This window comes from Triticum aestivum, chromosome 3A (genome assembly GCF_018294505.1).
Source record: "Triticum aestivum cultivar Chinese Spring chromosome 3A, IWGSC CS RefSeq v2.1, whole genome shotgun sequence".
NCBI lineage: Eukaryota > Viridiplantae > Streptophyta > Magnoliopsida > Poales > Poaceae > Triticum > Triticum aestivum.
The window spans coordinates 192,357,636-192,377,082 of NC_057800.1; positions in this window are offsets into that span (position 1 = coordinate 192,357,636).

A 19,447-nucleotide genomic window follows, 5' to 3' on the forward strand; every position below is an offset into this window, starting at 1 on the left:
AAGAAACTCTCTATTTAAGGTGACTACTGTACGACTCCTACTTACTACTACTAGTAGTACTACAGTATTGTTCACTTGTGCTGCCCGCCCCTCCATTCATTGGACAACCCCACGGGTGAATAAACATACAGTACTTACTGTATTTATATAGAACGAACAAGCTCGAACTATTTTCGCATAGTTAAAAGTTGAGGGCGGGGCTTTTCCTAGGCAGTACGTGTGGCAGTTTTTGGGTAGGCGGTTTGACAGAGAGGCGAGGAGGTTGAGCGAGTGGGGCTGTGCGATTTGACGGCGCGTTACTGCTGGAAAGACTTGTGATATGACCACTCACTATAGTCATGAATTACTGGCGCTCCGACCGGGGTGATGCCCCCCTTCCGTTCCGCGCTCTAATCTGGTGCATGACACGCCGACCCGGATGCTGGCTCTCCCACATGTCGGAGTAGTAAGAAGGAGCAAAGAATGATGAGGTATATAACGAGTGTCTGGGCTGCGCTTGGCTCTTCGCCTCTTCGAGAAGTCGAACAATGATGGAGTACTACTGCACTGGAGGAGTACTACAGTATGCTTTTGGCCATCTGACACCGATTGAACTACTGCGTGTCCACCGCGTGCGGGAGGGAGAGCGTGTAGCGAAAGCTTCTCCTAGTCTTGCCAGCCACCACGCTCATGGGCGAGGGAGGGACGTTCCTGCCTTTGCGTGTATGACAGGTGGGCCCGACAGGTGTGTGGCCAACCTATCATACAGCCAAAGGCAGGTGCAGTTAAGTCGAGGAGGGAGAGGATAATCAAACTTCTCGTTGATGTATGAGTTGACGTGACACATCAAAGCACTGCACTCGATATATTTCAATAATTTGCGTTTACCGATGCATTAATTACAACGCATGCATGCATTCCGTGACTCTCCTTTTGATACTTGCATGTGTTGATTTAATGCACCTTGAAGTAGTATAAAATATGTGACAGTAAAGCTTTGTAGTACCCCGGCCCAAGTCGAGAGATGGTTGTGCACGAGGAGGGCGAGATCATGCAGACCGAACAGGACCCGACGATGGAGCTCTCTAAGGTCTCGATGGACCTCACCGTGCTCCACTGCCCCTTGTGCCTCCGCCCCTTGACGCCTCCAGTGTATGAGGTTCGAATACACCTCGTCCGTTCGGCTGATTGAGCAAGGTGCAGGTTTCTTGATTGATGTGTTGTTCGATTAATTTCTGCAGTGTAAGGGAGGGCACCTGGCCTGCGCGGACTGCCGCGTTGAGCTCCCCAGGAACCAGCGGCAATGCCAGAAGTGCGAGCGCGGCGGTGGCTTCGACATGCGGAACACGGAGGTGGACTCCGTCCTTTCGTCGGTGAGGGTGGAGTGCCCGCATGAAGGCTGTGGGTTCTACGTCACTTACCACAAGCTCGCCGATCACCAGAGCGTGTGTCCGCTCGTGCCCTGCAAATGCCCCATGCCCGTCTACGGCTACGAAGGCCCGCCGCCGGTGCTCTACCACCACATCAGCACCGCGCATCCCATGCTCGTGCACAGGATCTAGTACGGCAAGGTGCTCCAGCTGCAAGTGCCACTGTCGGAGCCATGGCTCTTGCTGTTCGCGGAGGAGGACCGCCGTGCATTTTTCTTGGCGGCGGCGTGCTTGACATCGGCGCGCCTATCGTCGTGTCGGTCGTCTGCATCAGAGCGGGGGAGTCCCCACTGCCGCACTACGTGGCCAAGCTGTGGGCGAACGGCCCGCCAGGGGAGCCCAAAGGCACGACCGATGCCGTCAAGGTGGAAATGGAGGTGACAAGCAGCAAGGATCCCGGCGACGTCGACGTGCAGGAGCTGACCTTCTTGACAGTTCCGCCCAAGCTGCTGGCCGGGGCTAAGCTTGTGTCCCTCCACATTCAGATTGACAAGCTCATGTCCTAAATGTTTCTACAGTGCCTTCTGTTTATCTTAGTAATATGCTAATATAGGGATTACCTTGGTCTACTTTACCTTAAGAAATGGTGGGTTTTGGTGGCGATAAAAAATTATGTTTATCAATGCATTAATTGGAATGCATGCATGCATAAAGTACATGCATTGGTCAATTCTCTCTTAATACTTGCATGCAATGATTTAATGTACCTTGGAATCTGAACATGTGTTGGGGAACAACCAAATTGAGCCTTATAAAATGGAAAAACTAAAATTTTGAGATAAGCCCTATAAAACCGGAAAGGAGAGAGTAGAAAAAGAAGTACTCCATCCGGGAATAGTGCCACACTTCGAAACTTGAACCGTCAATAAATTTTGAGCTTGCGTCTCGTCACATTCCAAATTACTCCATGCTATATTGAATTGCAAACCTGTTCACACCGATCACAACCTAAACGGTTTCCCACTTAGGAGTGTATTAGTACTCGGTTATAAATACTAGTATGCCAAGATGACTGCGCATTCCTCCTCAACTCCTCATCCACAAAAACAAACAAGCCATTCAGCATCCTTCCCTTGCGTCTGCGATGGCCAGCGTGAGTTCTGGGTCGAGAGATTGCCACCAGGGATAGGCGAGCATGGAAGCGGAAGCACGAGAGATGTCCCGCCTCGCTGCGACAGCAGCCGACATGTCCCATCGCGTGGAAGTAGCAGCACAGAGGTCCTGCCGCGCCGTCGATGCAGCAGGCTGGTCCGACCGCACTGCGGAAGCAGCAGAGATGTCCCGCGGCACCACGAATGCGGCAGAGATGTCCCGCCGCGCCGCGGCGGCCTGGGAAAATTTCTCGCGTGCAGGCGACGACTGTTACAGGCGCATGCATGCGATCGTCCATGGCCAGATGGATCAGATATCCTGTTTTGCCAGGTCGCAGGATGACATGAAAGCCTTGTTTGAATAGGCTATCGGCGCACTAAGGGAGGGCAATGAGAGGCTCTAGGCCGAGCGCGACCTGCTGAGGGAGAAGATTGTCTGAAGTGCAGACCAGCAGGAGGAGACCAGTGCCTTGTTGAAGAGGACCGGCGTCATCGTCAAGAAACTTATGGACGAGAATGACATGCTCTGCAATGAGCGCCAAAGGCTAGTAGAGGAATCCATGGATGTTCTCAAGCAGTTTCTTGAGGAAACGAAAGAGCTCATCGCCGCTCACCGCGGAGACTAGTTCCCGCGGCCTGCAGCAATGCATCAAGAAAGTAGAGATCAGTGAGCCAGATCCTTGTCTTCCTTATTCTTTTGCCCTTGTGTATTTCAGGTGTAGCCTCATGTGGCTTTTTGAATTATCTTTCTAATTATGTAAGACAATTAATCATCCTTATCTTTCTGTGGAAGATCAATGTTGCGAGGCTGGGATGAAGAAAACTCTTGCTGTGGCGACCCTGGCGTCGTTGTTCTTCTAGTTGCTATTGGGCTTCCTTTAGTTTCCTGGTTTCTTTTGATGTAATAATCGGTTTAGGATGTGGATTGTGTCGTCGGTTGTAATGTTGGGTTCCAGCGCGGATGTTTGGCCTTTGTTGGCCTCTTGGGATGTTGCGATTTCAATCTGGTAGCTTTTAGTCCTTCGTGTTAGGCTGGAGTTGTGCTGAACTTCTTGTGAATTGTGGTGGTTTTCAGTAATGAAAATTGGAAGGGACAAGCCCTTCTTTGATAAAAAAAATTAATCGTCCTTATATATTCATCAGTCTTGCTATAAGTCGCCGTAGATGCTATATAGGTCCGTCGGATCTTACATCAAGATCCGTGCTTTCAGATTTTCTTTTTTCTCTCTTAAATCTCAGTCGAGTGAGACATAGCCACGCCATTAAACAGAGGCTCGGGCGCCATTAATGGAGACCTTGGGAGAGAGGTGGACGGCAGATGGAGGTCAAAGGGCTCTCCTCCCGATAAGCACGCGCAGGGGTCTGATCGCACTCCTCTCGTACTACTCAAATAGCTACCCTGCACGGCACCTCCTAGCTAATAAAAAATGGGGACGCGTGGCGGCACGTAAATGGTACTAGTAAGTAGAACGCCCACGGTTTCAACAATACTTGTGTTTCCGATTGTAACGTGACAGCACTTGTTCCAAAATGACTTTGTTGATTGTTAATGTGTGCGCCTTCGCAAATCGGACTGCAAATTTACCATAGCATGTTGGTGCCATGTCATGGCACCAAGCCAAGTTTCATTATTTTCATGCGTGTTTTGGATTTACAGGAATTAAAAAACTAAGTTTCTCAATGTTTCCAACCCAGCCACGACGCCCAGAATTTTGAATTTCATTCCCATTTCTTGCATGTAACCTAGAAATTTACCCGAGGACACACATGTGATTTTTCAACCAACTTTGGTGCACTGGAACATGTGCTTGTATTTCAAATTTGAATTATGCACACGAAGGTGACATGTTCCCTCCCAGAACCACGAGCCTTCTTGAGAGAAGCTCTGATTTGCAAGAAGCTTATACCAAAATTTGTTCCTATTCGGCTAATTTTTTTTACCACGGCATGGTACTACCATCACATGACACCATGCCAAGTTTCATGATTTTAAAACCAAGTTTCTCAATGTTCTCGACCGAGCCACAATGCCCAGATGTTTGAATTTGATTCTCATTTTTCGCATGGGACCTAGAAATTCACCCGAGGACACAAATGTGATTTTTCAACCAACTTTGGTGCACGGGAGCATGTGCTTGTAGTTCAAATTTGAATTATGCACATTAAATGACCAAAAACTCAATTAATGTGTAAATAAGGCCAAACGAAGCCGGAATCATTCCAAAATTTAACAGGGCACTCATGTAGTTCTATGTTGCCTTTGTAAATAAACTCAAGGGGGACAACGTATATCGTTTCGCACTCAAAGGTGGCATGTTCCCTCTCAGAACCACGAGCCTTCTTGAGAGAAGCTTGGGTTTGCAAGAAGCTTATACCAAAATCTGTTCCTATTCGGCCAATTTTTTTACCACAACATGGTAGTACCATGACATGACATCCACGCCAAGTTTCATGATTTTCAGACGTGTTTTGGATTTACAAGAATTTTAAAACCAAGTTTCTCAATGTTCTTGGCCGAGCCACGATGCCCAGATGTTTGAATTTGATTCTCATTTCTTGCATGGGACCTAGAAATTCACCCGAGGACACAAATGTAATTTTTCAACCAACTTTGGTGCACGAGAGCATGTGCTTGTAGTTCAAATTTGAATTATGCACATTAAATGACCAGAAACTCAATTAATGTATAAAAACGACAAACGAACCCGGAATAATTCCAGAATTTAACACGGCACTAATGTAGTTCTATGTTGCCTTTGTTAAACTCAAAGGGGGAGCAGCGTATATCGTTTCACACGCAAAGGTGGCACGCTCCCTCTTAGAACCACGAGCTTCCAAATCGGCCCATTTTTTTACCACAACATGTTAGTGCCATGACATGACACCATGCCAAGTTTCATGATTTCCACGCGAGTTTTGGATTTACATGAATTTAAAATCAAAGTTTCTCGATGTTCTCGGCCGAGTCATGACGCCTAGATGTTTGAATTTCATTCTCATTTCTTCCATGGGACCTAGAAATTCAACCAAGGACACACATGTGATTTTTCAACCCACTTTGGTGCACCGGAGCATGTGTATGCAATTCATATTTAGATTATGCACATTAAAAGTCCAGAAACTCAATTAATGTATAAAAAGGCCAAATGAACCCGAAATAATTCCAAAATTTAACAAGGCACTCATATAGTTCTATGTTGCCTCTGTAAATAAATGCAGGGGGAGGCAGCATATATCATTTCACACACAAAGGTGACACGTTCCCTCTCGGAACCACGAGGCTTGTTGAGAGAATCTCCGGTTTTGCAAGAGGCTTATATGAAAACTTGTCCCAATTCAGCCAAAAATTATACGTATGAAAATAGGGTTTAGATTATCCCAAACATCTCTCTACCTAGACCAATGTACTTTGATTTGAATTCAACATAAAATGGATACAAATATTTGAATTGGAGAGCGTATGGTACATATAGTTCATAGTGAAATATGATTACTGCTATATGTATGTTTTTTGTTATCAAGATAATATTTAAATTATTGTATAACTTGACAACAATCGTACTCAAATAAGGAAAATTTATTCAAATTTAGTCCATATGGTAGACGACAATATATATGTTCACATGGTGGAGTAAAATGTTCATATATGATGGAAGATCAAAATGTACGACTACATCAATTATAAACCGCAAGGTCACCTAACGATATATTCGAATTCAACATATCATCGATTCAAAAATTGAAATTCGAGATCATGGCATCTGTAATCATATAAAAAGGGACATTACTCTTTCTTTGGTGGGAATTGATTTGTTTTTTGTTCTTGTTGAGGGAAGTGCGAATCGATTTGGTACTGTGCAGGGTAATCTTGTTCTCCCGATTTTTTTTACATTTTTCTTGTAGTTTTTTCAATGGCATCTATAGCAATATAGTAAAAGGGGACATGACTCTCTTGTGTCTTGTATGAATTGTTTTTTTTACATGTTAAGTTTGTTCTGCCGAACAAGGAATCCGCACCTTGTTATCCCAAAATTTTCAAGCTCGAGTATCTTTTGTCTCACCTGCTTTGAAACTCCCGCTTCTTCAACCCGCGCCGTGCCTTGTTATCCCGAAATTTGGATGTGCGCGAGAACTCCCTCCTCATCCGAAATCGCTCCCGCAGCCTAGGCACGCGAAATCCCCCTTCTACCCCTCAGCCGGAAATGAAGCTCCACGTCGCGGTGTCAAAACCGGTGGGGGTACGCTGGTAACTTACCCTACATTTCGGACAAGCGCGTCCCTAAGCTTGGCTCCCCCCTCCCCCTTCGCCCCCCCATTCGTACACCGAGGCCGCCAAAACCCGCGAAACCCCACGCTCCTCTGTCGGCCTCCCGACCGCCACCCAGCCGAAGACTCTTCCCCGACTACGTCGTCCACCGCAACAGCTCGCCGTCCCTCATCCACCGCACCGGACGAGGATCCGTTGTCGATCTCGTCGTCCTGCCAGATCATCCGCCCCGTCCTCCACCTCCAAGGAGATACCCCGATGTTCGCTTCGTCTATCGCGCCACCTCAATCCCCACAACGTCGTCTTGACCTGCCCCACCGGAACCGCAGCACCCTCACCAATTCCTCCGATCAAGCCGAGGCCAACTCGGTGCAACCAAGGAGGTTCTGCACTCACCGCTGCATTTTATCTTTTATTCGATCTCACAGGGCTGCCGGTGCTCGATACCGAGTAGACATGGCGTGTCTCCATCGACGGCGCCGTCGCCAGCCACATCATCCATGGCGTATCTCCCCCATGTCGTTGCTTCCTCGGCGGCGACTTCCACAACGGCACTAGCTGCAGCTGCTCCGGCTCTCGCTCGCACTGCGGCTCTGTTCTTGCTGTCGGTCGCGCTGCAGCACTGCTCCTGCTTTCGTTCGTGCCGCTACTCTTCTCTTGCTCTCGCTTGCGCTGCTGCTGCTGCTGCACGACCTCCGGCAGCTACAGGAGTTGCTGCTTTAGCACTCGCTCGCGATGGTACTGCACGACTTGCTCTCTGCTAGTGCGTTCCCTGCTCGAGCGTCTGCTGATTTAGATCACTGCTTCTCTGCTACTAGTGCTCGAACGCCCTAAACATCTATTGCAATGCTCTGTTACTAGTTCAATCAGTTTCGACAGTAAAATTCAGTTTCGACTGTGAAGTTCATTTTCTTCAGTTAAGTTTAGAGTGAACAGTACTTACAGCATTTTTTGGAGCGGTCGTTGCGCGGCTGATGCGCTTTACATCTAGCACTTTTTGGTGATGTATTTTACATCATCTATTGCAGATGATATTAGGGTCCCACTTCAGATTAACGTTGTCTGTCTTGTCATGCTTCAGCCTCGTCGCCGTACACCTTAGCGGAGCTGCTCCAACGACGGAACCATCCATCACAGCGGAGCAGTACCCTCGGCGCCGTTTCCAGAGGCCTCGGGTGTTCTTCCTCGCCTCCGACAGTCACACCAGCATCATCACCATCCTCCACGTCCAACCCAATGATGCTGAGGTCCACAAGGCTATGCCAAAGAGGTTGTACACTCGTCGCATCACTTTGTTTCTCCATTCCTCTGTTCTTCCAATTCATGTGAGCCAAACACACAGGTTGACTGAAATCCTATGTTTCCAAATGCTCTATTTTGCACGTGCATTCCTATCCTATTCCTATGTTTTTCCTGTCCCTGCATTTATAGAATCCTCCAATTCTAAGGAACCTTACAGATTTACTTCATTTTCAGATAGGCGTCAAAGAAAACTCTGTGTTCTGTCCTGCTCCTGCCGTGCCGTCATCCACCCCACCTAAGGTGCACCATCGACAGAAGCGTTCACTGCAGCAGAGATCCCCCCTGCAGACTTCCTTTCGCCGCCTCAGATCATCTTCCCCGTTGCCGGCAGCCATGCCAAGCGCATTACCATCACCGACTGAGCAGATGAACCTGAGGACTACACAGTTCCGGAAGAGAGGTCGCAGTCTTTCGTGTTTGCTTACGTTATACATCGGTTATTATTACCTACTACTTTATCGTTCAATCTTGAGTTTTGAATTGCCCATGGGTCTCATATCGAGCCAGCAACAAATAGTATCTATTTACTATCTGGTTCATCTGGGGTCTTCTATGTGGTTCATGTTGGATGGGCAACAAACAATAGATGATCCATTGTCTATCTTTTTAAACTGAAGCTATAATCTACCTGGTATCATTAGTTTTGGATCCATCCACTCGTTTGCTACCATCAGTCTTGATTTTTGCATGCACCCCTTAGGCCTTACAAAATCTAACTATTTTATTATTATGCATGTCAGATATTGTAAACAATCATACTGAACATGTAGAGAAAAAGAGAAGACCGTTGTGTGCGAATATAATATCATGCAGACGCCGCTCCATGGTGGGCGAAGTGCCCCCCCCCCTCCTGCATTTCTAGATTGTATTCCAGAGGAAGATAACTGTTCATATGGAGATTCAGAAGGAGCTGACCACGCCTGTTTACCACCTGATGTGTTTGCTCTAACCTGGCATGCTGATGTTGGTCATATCATGGCGCCTTGCATTGCTTACATTATACATCTTATATGTCATCATCTTAGTTTAGATTTGCTTTGTGTGAATGCCACCTGCTTGGTTTCTATATCATACTCCCACCATTCCTAAATATTTGTCTTTTTAGAGATTTCAACAAGTGACTACATACGGAACAAAATGAGTGAATCTACACTCTAAAATATGTCTTTATACATCCGTATGTGGTAGTCCATTTGAAATCTCTAAAAAGACAATTATTTAGGAACGGAGGGAGTATATGGGAATTATGCAATGCCATCTTCTTTAGCCAGGCATCATATACGTGAATCATGCAATGCCATCCTGTTTAGCCAGTCATCGTATATGTGAATTGTATCGTGCCATATTTTTTTCCATAATGTATTCCATTTGTCAACAATGTTTATACATTCATCTACTCTTCCTGTGCATCAGCCATTTGAGTCGGTCATTGGAAAATCTGGAGTGAAAACAAGGTCTTCTGAGCAGTCAGTGCTACCTGTCGATGCAGATTTCTTGCTGGTTACAGATAGCTCCTCAGAGGAGGATTCAGAGAGAGATGACCAGTCGTATTCCCCTCCCCCCGAGGTGCATGCTCTAACTTGGCTGGGTTATATTGCTCATATCTTGCATATCTTGCATTGCCATGCCATCTGCTTAGATTAGACATGCTTTGTGTGAATGCCTCCTGTTTGCTTTCTATATCAGATATGTGAATTATGCAATGCCATGTTTTTAGCCAGTTATCATATATGTGAATTATGCACCGCCATGGAGCCAGGCATCATATATGTGAATTATCTCATGCCATCTTTTTTTCATTACGTATTCCATTTGTCGACAATCTGTGTATATTGAACTACTCTTCATGTGTATCAGCCATTTGAGCCGGTTATGGAAAAATCTAGAGTGAAAACAAGGTCTTCAGAGCAGGAAATGGTAGCTGTTGAAGCATATATCTCGATGGTCACAGGGAGCTCCTCGGGGGAGGATTCATAGACAGATGACCAGTCCTATATCCCACCTGAGGTGTATGCTCTAAGTTGCAATATTTATATTTCTCATATGATGCATATGGTGTCTTGCATTGCTTAGTTTAGACATCATATGCACACTATTGAATTCTATCTGCTTAGTTTAGAGATCATACATGTGAGTGCCAGTTGCTTAGTATATGAATTAATTATGTCAATTATATCATGCCATCCTGTATACTTAGACAGCATGTATGTGAATTATTTTATCCCAACCTATTTTAGAAAGACATCATATAGTTTTGTCATGTCATCCTGTTTAGGTACTCATCATATGTTGAATTATGCCATTATATCCTGTTAAGTTATCCATCATATATCTGAAACTGTGTCATGCTATCCTGTTTAGTTAGGCATCATATATGTGAAATTGTGTCATGCTGTCCTGTTTGGTTAGACAACATACATGTGAATTACCACATCTGTCTATCATACAATGTCTGTACGTTCAATTTCTTTTCTTGTTTATCAGCCATTTGAATTGGAGGGGGTGATGGCAGTATCTAAGGGAGCAAAAACCCGTTCTTCACAAAAGACAGTGCTACCCGTTGATGCAGATAGAACCATGGTTGTACTGACCCACAAACTAGCCCCACCACACATAATCGAGACTCTTCTAGATTGCACACTTACACCGCTGGGCAGAGAACCAGCTACAACCCATCTAACCGCAACCCCAGCGGATAGTAACCCACTTATAGTTGACAAAGCACCATGTCCACCACAGAGTACCCCCACACGAGCAGTTTGTAAAGCTACTGCAGTGCCCAAAGCACGAAGACCACCACAGCTAACCCAAACTCCACGTTTAAAGCAGAAGAGCAACTGTTCTCAGGTCAGATTCCGTAGCTATGGTCCATACTCCTTTGCTGTTGCATCACTATATTTACTCATACCAACTACTTTCGAATTTGAAGGATCCAATTGAAACTCCAATGGCGCAACAAGTATGTTTTAAACCCATTTCTTTAACTGGATTGTTGTTCTAACTTCTTGCTCTATGTTGATTTCAGTTTAAGTTGCATAAACAGTTATGTTCTCATGTGATGCACATTACAAGTGCTACCAATGCTGTGTAGTTTCTCACACTTATATTCTGTCTATGCTGTTGTGTCTTAAAATATATGAGTTGAATTGTGTCTCTATCTTGATTAGGGAACATAAACTAGAATGATATGGACAATACAGTGACCATAGTACATAGATATATGTTTGTTTCATGTAGTTATCATGTCCACCTTACTACTGAACCGGTTTACCAAAATGAGTTTCGTATACTACAAGCTAAACCTGCGGTGTGTCTGCTTGTTTCTCTTGTAGTATGCAAACAGAATATTGGAGAAGAGCACCCCACTATGCAATGGTAGAGAAAGTAATGCAGATAAGGTTCAAGATAGTGAGACAACCCTGTTAGTCTCCAAGAAAGGTGATAAAAACGATCTTGTAGACAGCGAGAAAACCCCACAGTCCTGTGTTGATGTAGTGTTCGAGTTACTGGCCAGTACCACTGGCACGAGCTCTTCCAACTCGATGCCTGAATCACTTTGGCTTCTTCAGTCTCAGCTACAAGCTGAAAGGCATCAGTCAGCTGTGCTGCGGCAAGAAGCCGAAGGACTGAGGAAGTCCCTGCAGAATTCAGATGCGTACTTTCTTGTGCAACAGCAAGCGCTGGAGGATTTAAGCGCCAAACAAGAGAAAGTTAATAAGCTTGCTAAGCATCTTGCCAGCATTATGGGTACCCAGGATATTGTTTCTTGAGCTCTTCTAAAGTGGTTTCAGTTCTGGACTTGTTTTGCTACGGCGTTTATATGCTGGCGTGTTCCCTATATTTGCACGGGTGACGAACTTTGATGCCCAGTGGATGTAATATGTGTAATAGTCGTGATAGCCTAGCATAAGTTGCTCGCTTCTTTATTTCCTTGTTTTGTTTATTTGTTTGCTTGTAGTCAGTGCAGTTCTTTTTCCGTGGTTTGCTAGTGGCTGCAATAACCTATTTTTTAAAAACTAGGCCACAATAACCATGGGCTAATATTTACTGTAGTGACACTGGGCCTCCTATGGGCCGTAGAAATAGTGGGCCTTCTACGGGCTGTAGAAACAGTAGGCCTTCTACGGGCCGTAGAAACAATGGGCCTTCTACGGGCCGTAGAAACAATGGGCCTTCTATGGGCTGTATCATCAATGGGCCTTATATGGGTCGTATGATCGATTGGCCAAACATGGGCCAATAATAGGCCTCATTATGGCCGTAAACGGGCTAGAGTTGGAATCGTCCGTTCATGGGCCGACCATAACGGGCCATCGTTAATAGGCCGTATTTGATGACGCTATGAAAACGGCCCAACGAATTAACGGACCACAAACGGGCCAACTGTAACCACGGGCTGAATTTGGCCCACAAGCAGAAAATGACAGTAACGGGCCGTAAGTAAACGAATGCTGGAAATGAGCCCAAGATTAAATGGGCTCTGGGAAGGCCGAAAGACAACATGGGTTGGAAACGGCCCAACGGAATAATGAGCCGTCAATGGGTATAAAGTGATACACTGTTCATCACGGGCCAGTTTCACCACGGGCCGTTAATGGGTGTAAAGTGATACACTGTTCATTACGGGCCAGTTTCACCACGGGCCGTTAGTAGGCCAAGAGTTACATAGGGCCTGATATGGGCCGAAAGACGTCATGGGCCATACATGGGCTAGAAGTGAAAATGGGCTGGAATCATATTGGATGGCCCAGATGACGCTACTGGGCCTAATTCAGATAGGGCGTAACGGGCCTTGGGTTAGCGGGCTATAAATGGGCTATATTCGAACAGGTCGTTAACAGGCTTTCCATGGGCCGGCCCGCCAGCTTTTGACCAAGTCAAACGGGTCGGCCTTTACACAGGAATGGGCCTCTACTAGGCCGTGCCACGTGTCGACGTATCATAGGCGCCTATCTGACCCACTGATGAGGTGACACGTGTTTCGTCCGGCCATTAAGAATTTTACACGTGGAAATTTCCCATTGGTCGGGGCTGTTAACGGGTTATCGGATCCAAAACCCGACCCGATAGCTTAACAGCGTTCCGTTACGGTGGATGCCACGTGTCGGTCACCCTTGACGAAAGCACTTCTGTGACGCGCGATTTATCGTTATGGAAGTGGACACTTCCGTGATGATAATTTTGGTAATGTCATGGAACACTTCTACGACAGCATAGGTATGACTATCTTGATTCTGTCATAAATTTGTCATGGATGTACATGCATGAAAAAAAAAGCGACCTACTGTGGCAAACACGTATCATCATGGAAGTGTATTTTTTTGTAGTGGTAGGGATTGCCATGCAACGGATGCGCTAGAGCTATAAATGTATGAAAGCTCAACAAAAGAAACTAGTGGGTGTGCATCCAACTTTCTTGCTCACGAAGACCTTGGGCACTTGAGGAGGCCCATTGTTGGAATATAAAAGCCAAGTTCTATAATGAAAAATTCCCACTAGTATATGAAAGTGATAACATGAGAGACTCTCTACTATGAAGATCATGGTGCTACTTTGAAGCACAAGTGTGGTAAAAGGATAGTAACATTGTCCCTTCTCTCTTTTTCTCTCATTTTTTGGCCTTTTCTTTTTTATGGCCTTTCTCTTTTTTTGGGCCTTCTCCTTTTTTATGGCCTTTCTCTTTCTTTCTTTTTTATTTATTTATTCCTCACTTGGGACAATGCTCTAATAATGATGATCATCACACTTCTATTTATTTACAACTCAATGATTACAACACAATACTAGAACAAAGATGACTCTATATGAATGCCTCCGGCGGTGTACCGGGATATGCAATGAATCAAGAGTGACATGTATGAAAGAATTATGAACGGTGGCTTTGCCACAAATACTATGTCAACTACATGATCATGCTAAGCAATATGACAATGATGAATGTGTCATGATGAACGGAATGATGGAAAGTTGCATGGCAATATATCTTGGAATGGCTATGGAAATGCCATAATAGGTAGGTATGGTGGCTGTTTTGAGGAAGATATAAGGAGGTTTATGTGTGACAGAGCGTATCATATCACGGGGTTTGGATGCACCGGCGAAGTTTGCGCCAACTCTCAATGTGAGAAAGGGCAATGCACGGTACCGAAGAGGCTAGCAAGGATGGAAGGGTGAGAGTGCGTATAATCCATGGACTCAACATTAGTCATAAAGAACTCACATACTTATTGCAAAAATCTACAAGTCATCAAAAACCTCAGAAATACGCGCATGCTCCTAGAGGGATAGATTGGTAGGAAAAGACCATCGCTCGTCCCCGACCGCCACTCATAAGGAAGACAATCAAATAACACCTCATGTTTCAAATTTGTTGCATAAAGTTTACCATACGTTCATGCTACGGGACTTGCAAACTCCAACACAAGTATTTCTCAATTTCACAACTACTCAACTAGCATGACTTTGATATTATTACCTCCATATCTCAAAACAATCATCAAGCATCAAACTTTTCTTAGTATTCAACACACTCATAAGAAAGTTTTATTATTAATCTTGCATACCAAGCATATTAGGATTTTAAGCAAATTACCATGCTATTAAGACCCTCAAAATAATCTAAGTGAAGCATGAGAGATCAATAGTTTCTATAAAACAAATCCACCACCGTGCTCTAAAAGATATAAGTGAAGCACTACAGCAAAATTATAAAGCTCAAAAGATATAAGTGAAGCACATAGAGTATTCTATCAAATTCCAAATCATGTATGGCTCTCTAAAAAGGTGTGTGCAGAAAGGATGATTGTGGTAGACTAACAAGAAAAGACTCAAATCATAAAAGACGCTCCAAGCAAAACACATATCATGTGGTGAATAAAAATATAGCTCCAAGTAAAGTTACCGATAGAAATAGACGAAAGAGGGGATGCCTTCCGGGGCATCCCCAAGCTTTGGCTTTTAGGTGTCCTTAGATTATATTGGGGGTTCCATGGGCATCCCAAAGCTTAGTCTCTTTCCACTCCTTGTTCCATAATCCATCAAATCTTTACCCAACACTTGAAAACTTCACAACACAAAACTTAAAGTAGAAAATCTCGTGAGCTCCGTTAGCGAAAGAAAACAAAAGACCACTTCAAGGTACTTTATATTGGTGTTAAACCTACTTTATTACAAATTCTCTATGGTTTATAAACTATTTACTAGCCATAGATTCATCAAAATAAGCAAACAACACACGAAAAACAGAATCTGTCAAAAACAGAACAGTCTGTAGTAATCTGTAGCTAGCGCAAGATCTGGAACCCCAAAAATTCTAAAATAAATTGCTGGACGTGAGGAATTTATCTATTGAACCTCTGCAAAAATAATTAACTAAATAGAACTTTCCAAATAAAAATGACAGAAGTTCTCGTGAGCACTAAAGTTTCTATTTTTTACAGCAAGTTCAACAAGACTTTCCCCAAGTCTTTCCAACGGTTACTTGGCACAAACACTAATTAAACACAAAAAACACAACCAAAACAGAGGCTAGATAAATTATTTATTACTAAACAGGAGCAAAAATCAAGGAATAAAAATAAAATTGGGTTGCCTCCCAACAAGCGCTATCGTTTAACGCCCTTAGCTAGGCGTAACAAGCAAGAATAGATCTAGGTATTGCCATCTTTGGTAGGCAATTCTTCAATTAGGCATCTATTTCCTTTAGGAATTTCTTTCTTTATAGTGATTATCAAACTCTTAGGCACAAGATCGAAAAATTCATTTGTAGCAATTGGTTCCTTAATGATAGCAAAAAGATTGGGATGAATACTTATAGATTTAAGATCCGCAGTTTCCTTACTAGAGGATTCACCCTTATTTTTAGGAACATACATAAGCTTGGCAATTTAGTAGGAGGACTTGGAGTATTCTTTATGGAAGAAAAAGCGGTTCCCATGTTTGTAATGATACCCTCAAGTTTATCGATTCTAGTGGAATCTAGATTTATTTTCTCATTAACTATGGGTTCCTTTTCCTTAATATTTTTCAAAGTCATTCCTACCTTAGATCCATATTGGGTAATTTGATTGTGGATCTTTTATCTAGATTTTCAATTAATTCAATGGTAGAAACTTTATTTTCAATAATTTCAAGTCTTTGCATAACATGCTCCAAAGTTAACATAGTTCCATTAACCAAAAGAGGTGGTGAGCCAAATAAATCTATCATAGCATTATAAGAATCAAAAGTATGGCTACCCAAGAAATTCCCTCTGGTAATGGTATCAAGGATATATCTATACCAAGGACTAGCACCTACATAAAAATTGCGGAGAAGAACTGAAGTAGATTGCTTCCTGGTAGATCTATTTTGAGCATTGCAAATTCTATACCAAGCATCTTTTAGATTTTCTCCCTCCCTTTGATTAAAATTTAGAACTTCATTCCCGGGAGACAACGGAGAATATATGAGACTATCCATGATGACAAGCAAGAAAGGAAAAGGCAAACGGGCAAAAAGAGGCAAATAGAGAAAGAGAGGGAGGATAGAGAGAGAGAGGGCGAATAAAACGGCAAGGGTGAAGTGGGGGAGAGGAAAACGAGAGGCAAATGGCAAATAATGTAATGCTGGAGATAGGGATTGTGATGGGTACTTGGTATGTTGACTTTTGCATAGACTCCCCGGCAACGGCGCCAGAAATTCTTCTTGCTACCTCTTGAGCACTGCGTTGGATTTCCCCGAAGAGGAGAAGATGATGCAGAAAAGTAACGTAAGTATTTCCCTCAGTTTTTGAGAACCAAGGTATCAATCCAGTAGGAGGCTACGCATGAGTCCCTTGTACCTACACAAAAACAATAGCTCAACGCAACCAACACACTTAGGGGTTGTCAATCCCTTCACGGTGACTTACGAAAGTGAGATCTGATAGAGATGTAAATAATATTTTTGGTATTTTTGGTATAGAGATGCAAAGTAAAAAAGTAAAAGGCAAAGTAAAAGCAAAGCAATAATAAAGTGATGGAGATTGATATGATGAGAAAGATACTCGGGGGCCATAGGTTTCACTAGTGGCTTCTCTCAATAGCATAAGTATTTTACGGCGGGTGAACAAATTACTGTTGAGCAATTGACAGAATTGAGCATAGTTATGAGAATATCTAGGTATGATCATGTATATAGGCATCACGTCCGAGACAAGTAGACCGACTCCTGCCTGCATCTACTACTATTACTCCACTCATCGACCGCTATCCAGCATGCATCTAGAGTATTAAGTTAAAAACAGAGTAACACCTTAAGCAAGATGACATGATGTAGAGGGATAGTTCCATGCAATATGATAAAAAAACGATCGTGTTATCCTCGATGGCAACAATACAATACGTGCCTTGTTGCCCCTTCTGTCACTGGGAAAGGACACTGCAAGATCGAACCCAAAGCTAAGCACTTCTCCCATGGCAAGAATAACCAATCTAGTAGGCCAAACCAAACTGATAAGTCGAAGAGACTTGCAAAGATAATCAATCATACATAAACGAATTTAGAGAAGATTCAAATATTATTCATAGATAAACTGGATCATAAACCCACATTTCATCGGTCTCAACAAACACACTGCAAAAAGAAGATTACATCGAATAGATCTCCACAAGAGAGGGGGAGAACATTGTATTGAGATCCAAAAAGAGAGAAGAAGCCATCTAACTACTCTTTGTTGGAAAAGGCAGTGCCTAGGAGGCGCTTAGGCACGCCTAGGCGCTAGGCAATGGCCAAACACCTCGCCTAGGGCATAAATGGAAGTCTAGGCAGGGCAAGCAAAGAATTGTCTCCCCAAGCGACAAACAATGCCATATTTCATTCATATATATGCCAAATGGGCCATATGCCAATGGTAGTAGTTGCTAGTTAACTTATTTATATGCCCTAAATTAATATCGGCATGCATATCATATCCACAAATATGCCCTGATAGTAAAACTATATTACCGCCTAGGCCACGCCTAGGGCGCTTAAGCACCGCCTAGGCACTAGGCGAAGGCCAACCGCCTCGCTTACGCCTACCGCTTTTTCTAACCTTGTAGCTACTAACTATGGACCCATAGGTCTGAAGTAAACTACTCACACTTCATCGGAGAGGCTTGGATGATGATGTAGAAGCCATCTGTGATCGATTCCCCTTCCGGCGGAGCTCCCGAACAGGCCCCAAGATGGGATCTCATGGATACAGAAAGTTGCGGCAGTGGAATTAGGTTTTTGGCTCCGTCCCCGATCATTTGGGGGTACGTAGGTATATATAGGAGGAATGAGTATGACAGTGGAGCTTCGAGGGGCCCACGAGGCAGGGGCGCGCCCTCCACCCTCGTGACCACCTCGTGGCTTTCTTGACGGAGGGTCCAAGTCTCCCTGGATCTTATCTGATGAGAAAATCATGTTTCCGAAGATTTCATTCCGTTTGGACTCCGTTTGATATTCTGTTTCTCCGAAACACTGAAATAGGCAAAAAAACAATTCTGGGCTGGGCCTCCGGTAAATAGCTTAGTCCCAAAAATAATATAAAAGTGGAAAATAAAGCCCAATATAGTCCAAAATAGTAGATAATATAGCATGGAGCAATCAAAAATTATAGATACGTTGGAGACGTATCATGGCCTTCGTCTACCTCCCGCCAGTCACTGTTGACGATTTTCTCGAACCGCCAGCGACCACCGGCCCAGACCCCTGCCTCCGTCGCCCCACCCTCCCATCGACCTCACACCACCGCCGTGCTTGGCAGCGCCCCCAGGCCATCCCTTTAATCCCGGTCGACCTCCAAATCGGGCGCCAGTAGCTCTAGGCCGCACACGCCCCTAAGATAAACACCAAGGCGCTGCTTCCCCGGCGTAATAGGCGTACTAGCGCCTGTTACGCCGGGGAATGCTTCCGTTAATTGGGAATCAACTGGCCAGAAATTGAAATTCAGGGGGCGACGGACCTCTAGCTAAGGTGAAATAGTATATGAGGAGAAACCTTGTGCATCGTGAGTTACTAGGAACATCTAGTATCAAGAAGAAGCGGTCAACTAGTGTCTTCTGTGGGATGAATACTGTGCAAGCAGAGATGTAAAATTTGCATGAATAAGGAAAGAGGAGTACCTTTCTTGGTTGCGGTGTGGTCACCTCCACATGTCGCATCGATCTTCTTCTTTTTACCGGGGAAACCGATGTTCTGGAGGGTGCAGGCTTGGACAAACCCATGGCCAAATTGTTGACTGTGTTGCCGTGGTCGTATGTCGGCGGAGGGGAAGCAGATCCGAGGCGGCGAAGGACGGCGTAGCAGGAACAGCTCCAGTGCAGTGGAGGGTGGCGAAGTTGGAGTGGAAGCGGTGAGGCGCAGGACGGCGTGGTTGAACTGGCTCGGGT